This window comes from Coffea eugenioides, chromosome 1 (genome assembly GCF_003713205.1).
Source record: "Coffea eugenioides isolate CCC68of chromosome 1, Ceug_1.0, whole genome shotgun sequence".
Lineage (NCBI taxonomy): Eukaryota > Viridiplantae > Streptophyta > Magnoliopsida > Gentianales > Rubiaceae > Coffea > Coffea eugenioides.
The window spans coordinates 26,443,993-26,452,133 of NC_040035.1; the positions used below are offsets into that span (position 1 = coordinate 26,443,993).

The window sequence follows — 8,141 nt, forward strand, 5'->3', positions numbered from 1 at the left end:
ATAAATATTATACCTCATTGACATTAAAAAGTACCTTACTTTTGCAAGGGAATTGTTTTTCCTTCATCTTGTTTCTTTTGAGAAAATCTTTTGAGTTGCAAGCGCTTAATTTCCTGATTGAAACTTGCAAATTGCTGTTTGACCATTTCCGTTTCATACTTTCTACTAATATAGTTTCTATACACATAACATATTTGCATGTGGTTATGTATTGATGATATATGAAATTGGTTTTCTAATAGGTACCCAATGGATATTTTTTAACATACTTTTATCAGACCCAACCTACTATGTGAACACATGCACTAACAATTATTACTGTCTATTGCATTTATACTCTCTCCTTAATTAAGTTTATTTTTTCAAAAATTTAACATCTAGTACACATCCTAACGAGTGCATAACAGATAGACCCTATGAAATTTTATGTTTTCATTTTTCAATTGGGTAATGTCTCAATTAACTTAACTTAATGGGTATGTCACTACATATCTAATTGAAATTAATGCGTGAATAAACAGTAGAATGGAGATACTCGTTCTGGTGCTAATGATTTTTATTTAAGCTTTTTCATCTCTATCTACGGTTAATTAAGTTGTTTATACTTATGAGAGCAAGAACTTTGTCGAAATTGGTCAAAAAGCCCACAACCTAGCCACCTTTTTTATATTCTCTTTTGTTTGATCAGTAGTAAAAGACGAGTTTGACCATATGTTTATTGTTAGGGATAATTTCAAAAACCTCCCTTGAGGTTTTAATTAATTTCACTGAACTTCCTTAAAGTTTTATAAATTACACTTACTCTCTTGATTTGACACTTTTAGTAACCAAATCTTAAAATAGGGTAAAAAAAAAAGCTTAATGAAAATCCTAAAATGCCCTCATCTAATAAAGTTCAATTTATTCTTCTAAACAATTGTATAGTAATTTAGCACAATTACAAAGCAATAAATGTCAAGATTTTTATGCCTATATTTGTTGTTTGATAATTAGCTACAATAATAAATCTTATTAGGATAGGCTACTTTTAATAGTATGCTTTATTAGAGATAGAGATTCTTTTTAAGATAGAGAAGAAAGTGTCACAATATATATATATATATATATATATAAAGTTTGTGGATTAATTAAGTGGTGGAACTACCATAGTTTAGTAGTGATTTTGGATAATTTATTTTTTTTAGTTATTGCTGATTTTTATGCCAAATGAATAAATAAACAAGAGCTGAAAAAGAATTAGTTGATATTCAAAGTTATTAAAAAATATTATTCCTTCCGTCCCACTTTGATAGTCCTATTTTCCTTTTTCGTCTGTCCCAAATTGTAATCCACTTTTCAATTAAAGAATGTAGTTGTCTTTTAATTTCTCTAAAATACCCTTAGTTAATGTAAGTTGTTATTACTATAAACTACATTATTTAATATAGATTGTTAGTATTGAATATAACCTATCCCATTTAATGCATTTAGATTTTCCAAACATATTGATATATGAAAAGCCAACTTTATTTAATATAAGGGTATTTTAGAAAAATGGCAATCTAAATTTGTTTTTCTAACAAAGTTAACTACTTTTTTTTTAAACTGTGTGAAAAAAAATTGGGACTATCAGAATGAGACAAAGGGAGTACTAGTTTGACATTTGATCATGATGGAAACTAGAAACTGAAAGTACTGTGATTTTACTGACAAAAAATAAAAGTAATGAATAAGAAGACGGCCACCTCAAAGAACATCAAGACCTATGCAAAAATTAAAAATACAGAAGTCCAACACTCTGAGAAAGAAAACAAATGTGTAGAGATGCTATCCAAAAGATAGAGACATGGTGGAGGAAGGCGTTTCAAACATTGCTGTCCATGCTACGAGAAACGGCAAAGCCTTGGTGAGCCTTACCTTTCTCTTTAATAAGTTGTTCCACTCTAAGCTTTTACTACTCGAGTTGTCATAGGCTTTATCCTTTTTAAAATTATGTATACACGTAGTGTTGCACCCCATTTTTATGAAAAAAATAACATTACAGGTTTATAAAAATGATTTTTGATTGATTAAATGAATTTTTGATTTGTTGAGAATAAACAAAGAAAAAGGGCCTAAAATGGGACTTAAAGTGTGACGATTTTGGCCCAAAAATAATAGTTTAAAAAGGGTTTTTAATAAAAAATAGGAGTCGCCACTTGGTATTGAGTTAAGGTGTACCAAGGCACCTAAAACCCTTTTTAAACGACTCCAACTCTTCGAAAATCAGAGAAAAAAGTTCAGGGGTCACGGTTGAAGAAAGGGAAGGCAAGAATAAATTCAAGGCACCCTTTCAACCTAGTCAAGGCTAGTTGCGTGATTTAGTCAAAAATTTTCTTATTTTAACCTAAAACTTATCACATTTGGATGTTACTATATGAATGCAAACCTATACCTAATGGCTATCGAAATGGTCAATATGTCTTTTCGAAACTTGATTGGTGCAAAACGCATTAATTACGACGCCCAAAAGTGATTCTTTGAAGAGATCATGAATATGCAACAATGAGACTTGAAAAAATAGAAAAATTATAATATATAGGTATACGTAACTTAAGGGAATGCATCATAAGGGATGCAGGGAACTAACACTCGTGACTTCAATTTTTCCTTTAATAGAGGGAATACGAGTGTGCTAAGGTTAGAGGCCATACTCGTCCATATCCCAAATTTAAAGGGTTAGTTCTCCTAATTTTTGGTCAAACAAATGATCTAACTTATTTCTAATTTTCCTAAATGAGATGCAAATCAAAATGTTATATTTCATACATAGGGATAAGGGATATTTATAGAGGAAATATCATGCAAAATGGTAAGGATCCTAAAAAGCAGAAAATATGCATGAAGTGTAGTGATTTGTCACACAAACATGATCTAACATATGGACGGCCCCTAAGGGTCTAGCGTTTGACTTACCCATGTTTATAAGTTCTCACTAGTGTTGGACTAGTGAGAAATCGGAAAAAAGGACCACAACTAGCGTTGGACTAGAGTGGTGACATCATGCATTTATTATAATCAAATAAATCATATAAAACATAATAAAAGTAAATAAACACATAAATCACATATAGCACATAACACATAAGTATGATATTTAGATGCAAAGATTCTAAGAAAGTGAGTAAACACATAAGCACACAAGCATGCAAACATATAAATAAAAGCGAATAAAGAGTTAACTATTACATTTGGGGGCCTTGACTACAATCTAAAAGGGGAAAGAATGAAATGAAATAAAATAATAGCCTAACTATTACAATTTGCCATTTAATCGCCTTTCAAATAATCAAAAATTAAATTAAAATAAATATACAAAATTAAAACAAATAAAACAAATAAATAAATAAATGAAACAAAATTAAAACATGCAATTACACACATCAAATCACATAGGAGCACACAGGATCAAGTAAAAGTAAAATAAAGAGTAGAGTATACCTCTCTTAAATTGGTGACCTAATGAAATGAAGTTTCTCTCTTTCTACCTTCCAACACAAAAAAAAAATGATTAAGGTACCACTTTAATTAATAAATAATCATAAGATGGAAATAAACATGAAATTGAACAATTAAAGCGTTCAAATGAAAGTAAACAACCTATATTCAAGAATCTAAAAAAAAAAAAAGCAAGGGCCAAATTGAAACAATTATAAAAGTTTTAGGGGTCAAATTATTATTATTACAAATATTAGGGGTCCAAATTAAAATAAAATTAAGGATTCAAAACAAGGCCTACCACACCCAAATTCACAAAAGTAAATCAAATACCCATGAAAATATCACCCAAATCCTTAAATCTTTGATAAAACCCAAATAAAAAATTATCAATCTATACAAAAATATTAAACCTTGAATTTCATCCTAAAACTCATAAATAATCTATCCAAAAATCACATTAAATCATACCAAAGAAAATTAACATTTTAAAGGGACAATATTGATTGATTTTTCCAATTTTTTGGGCCAAATCAGAATTATTTAAAAATATAGGGGTCAAAATGCAATTTTGGAAAGTATTTCATGCAAAGCTTCGAACAAGCTTGCTGCAACTAAAACTTTCTGCAACCTCTGATGGTTTTAGGACTTCAGCAATCTCACGCGACAAAGTTTAACAACAATTTCAAACCAGAAACTAATCTCAAGTTCCATAAGCTTATTCTACATTCAAGGGAACGGAAAACTAGAATGGAAAAAGTTTACAAACTCCAGGTTCATCCAAAAAGATTTCCACCAGGTTTCTGGGTTTGCTTTATCCAAGTACAGACCAAACGAAATGAATTCCAAGCCATATTATGCAACTGATGCTCTTTATTTCTAAAACTTAACGCCCAAGATACACAAAACTGGAAAAAGGGAAACAACGACAAGAGAATTATCAAAAAACAAACATGATAAAGCCATGGAATAAGCTCACCAAACCAGCGGCAAAAAAAGGAAATTTGACAGTTCACGCATGATAGGCTCTGATTTTTGCAAAAAATGTGTTAAATCAACACAAATAAGGGGGTAACATTACCTGATAATGATTTTGTGGTCAGTTGAACGTGAGATATGCCCAGAAACGCACGCTGATTCCAGAAACGAAGTTGAGAAATTCGTCGCAGAAAACTTCAGCAATGATGAACCCGATATTTTGGGTCCCGAATTGGCTTACTTAGAGTTGTTTTCTCACAGTAATTTGTGAACAAAATTTCTTCTATTGTCTCCCAGGAGTGCGTAGAAACCAAATGATCCCACAAAAAACTAAAATCGAAGGCAAAATCTGGCCCTGAAACAGGCTAGTTCGTCAGCCTGATGAAGAAAATTTTTCGGCAAGTTTTCTTCTTTTTTTGTACTCGATCTTCCCCCCTCCTTTTCCTCTCTTTTTCTTGTCCTAAGCCCTCTGTTCTTCCCCAGATTCTTCTTTTCCTGGTTTCTTTCTTTTCTCTTTCTTTTTCTCCTCCTCTCCCTTGTTTGTTCTTCCCCGAAACCCTCTTTTCTCCCTTTTTTTTGTTTCTTGCTCTCCACAGTCTCCTCCTTCCTCTCTCACTCTCCTCAGATGCTCTCTTCCTATCCCTTCCAACCGTCTTGCATGTTTCTCCTTTTTTCTTGCTTTTTCCCCGCAACTAGATTGCAAAAAGAAGGTGGTAGAGTTTCACATTCCTGGGGAGGCGACCCTGAGGTTAGATATAAGGGGAAGGTTAGCCTCATCCGCCCTAATTTCGGGCATTCGGGCTAGATAACTGCTAAATAGAGGGACACAAGGATTCTTAGCCTTCCTAATCAACAATCCCACGGATAAGTTGAAGGTGGATGACGTGCTTATAGTAAGGGAATATCCGGACGTGTTTCCTGATGAGTTGGTATCCTTGCCTCCAGAGAGGGAGATAGAATTCAAGATCGATTTGCTATCGGGAACCTCGCCTATCTCAAAAATCCCGTATCGAATGGCCTCTGCGGAGCTTAAGGGGCTAAAACTGCAATTACACGATCTTTTGGAGCGGGGGTTCATTCATGAGAGTGGGTCTCCGTGGGGAGCCCCTGTACTGTTTGTGAAGAAAAAGGATGGCAGTTTGAGGATGTGTATCGATTATTGGGGCCTGAATAATATTACGGTTAAAACTAAGTATCCACTGCCCCACATAGATGAATTGTTTGACCAATTGCAAGGAGCAGTGGTCTTCTCGAAACTAGACCTCTGCCAAGGGTATTATCAGTTGCTAATCAGGAAGGAGGATATTCCGAAAACCGCTTTCAATTCGAGATATGGACATTACAAGTTCGCAGTTATGCCCTTTGGATTAACCAATGCTCCTGCCGCGTTTATGAACTTAATGCATAGGGTTTTTAAACCCTACTTGGATCGATTTGTCGTGGTCTTCATCGACGACATTTTGGTTTATTCCAAGACGCAGGAGGAGCACAAACAACACTTGAGGATCGTTTTACAAACCCTAAGAGACCATCAACTGTACGCCAAGTTCAGCAAGTGCGAATTTTGGCTGGAGAAAATTTCTTTTCTAGGGCACGTAATTTCTCAAGAGGGTATCTCAGTTGACCCGGCGAAAGTAGAGGCCGTGACTAATTGGAAGAGGCCAGAAAACCCCACCGAGGTTAGTAGCTTTCTAGGTTTAGCGGGATATTACCGCGTTTCATTAAAGATTTTTCTAAGTTGGCCGGTCCTTTAACCGACTTGACGAAGAAGCATGGTCGGTTTGTGTGGGATGCCAAATGTGACGCAAGCTTTCAGGAGTTAAAGAAAAGGTTGACTATGGCGCCAGTGTTAGTCTTGCCTAACGGAGTTGATGGGTTTGCCGTTTATACTGATGCGTCACGAGAAGGCTTAGGGTGTGTACTGATGCAGAATCGAAATGTGATATCTTTTGCCTCTAGGAAGTTAAAACCCCACAAGCAAAACTACCCAACCCATGATCTGGAATTAGCCGCGGTTGTTTTCGCTCTGAAGAAATGGAGGCACTACCTATATGGGGTAACGTTCGAGGTGTATTCCGACCATAAAAGCCTTAGGTATCTTTTCTCGCGAAAGGAATTGAATATGAGGTAGCGGCGATGGATGGAGTTTCTGGAAGATTCCGACTGTACCATCAGCTACCACCCGGGGAAGGCGAACGTAGTGGCCGATGCCTTAAGTTGCAAGGCTCAGGTAGCAGGGCTAATGATCAAAGAGTGGGATTTGTTAGAGGCCATTTGCGAGTGGAAACCCTGCTTTGGGAGTCATAAGGTGGTTTTCGGTAACATTAAGGTAACTTCCACTCGATTGGAGCGGATTAAAGAAGCTCAAAAGGATGATACAATGGTGCGGAAATAGGGAGAGAAGGTGGAAAAAAAGGAAATAACTGATTTCAACTTTAGTCCTGAGGGTATTTTAAAATACTGGGACCGAATAGTGGTGCCGAAGAATGAAGCGTTGAAAACGGAGATTTTAGAGGAGGCCCATCGGTCCAAGTATACGATCCATCCAGGTAGTAGCAAGATGTACCAAGACCTCAAAGGAGCCTATTGGTGGGACAATATGAAGAAGGAAATCGCTTTTAGAGCTGTTAATCGAACCGGGTAGCTCGCGAGCCGAGCGACCCGGCTCGATAAGAGCTCGACTCGGCTCGTTTACAGAGAGAAACGAGCCGAGCTCGAGCTCTACTCAATACTCGTTTATTAAACGAGCCGAGCACAGCTCGGCTCGTTGAAGCTCGTGAGGCTCGAAGGGTAGGGGTATTGTCGTCATTTCATCGTATATGTGGTACTAAACCTAAGTCATCTCCCGTCTGTACTCTGTAGCCCTAATTTTTCTTTCCTCTTTTACTCTAACCTTTTCCCGCATAGCAGCCATGAGCCGTCACCCTCCATTCTCAGTCACACACCGCACGCCGCACACACCCTCCATTCTCACCGCCAGGCGCCATCCCTAACCTCCCCTGATTCCTCTTTCTGTCAACTCTTTTCCAGTTCCACACCCGCAGCCGCACCCTCCATTCTCACCACCGTCACCGACTCACCATACGGAGCAGCCGCACCCTCCTTCTCGTGACTCCATGAGCAGCACCATACGGAGCCACCTCGGTAGAGCCAGGGGCTATGCACGGAGCACTGGGATGCATCACCCCAGAAGTCCTTGAGAAATATCTTAAAGTGGACTTTAAGGAGCCAGTGTGGTTCAAAGCCGGAGCACAGATCTTCTCAGAAGGTGGGCTTGACTACTTGGGAAACCCCAACCTTGTCCATGCTTAGAGCATTCTGGCAGTGCTCGGCTTCCAAGTTGTTCTCATGGGTCTTGTTGAAGGATATAGAATCAATGGTCTTGAAGGCGTCGAAGAGGGCAATGATCTCTACGGTGGCCACTACTTTGATTCTCTTGGTCTAGCCGATGACCCTGTTACCTTTGCTGAGCTTAAGGTGAAGGAAATCAAGAATGCAAGGCTTGCAATGTTCTCCATGTTCGGCTTCTTTGTCCAAGCTATTGTCACTGGCAAAGGCCCTCTTGAAAATCTCTTGGACCATCTTGACAACCCAGTTGCTAACAATGCCTGGTCTATGCCACCAAGTTTGTCCCCGGATCGTAAAGTTTTCTTGCTTTGTCTGGACTAAAATTTGTGAATGGAAACTTTTTTATTAATTTATATTTA

The 8,141-nt window shown here is 37.2% G+C and overlaps 1 pseudogene; it reads left to right on the forward strand.

The window, feature by feature from the left end:
* Positions 1–7,568: 7,568 nt before the first annotated feature.
* LOC113783222 lies at positions 7,569–8,141 on the forward strand (annotated as a pseudogene).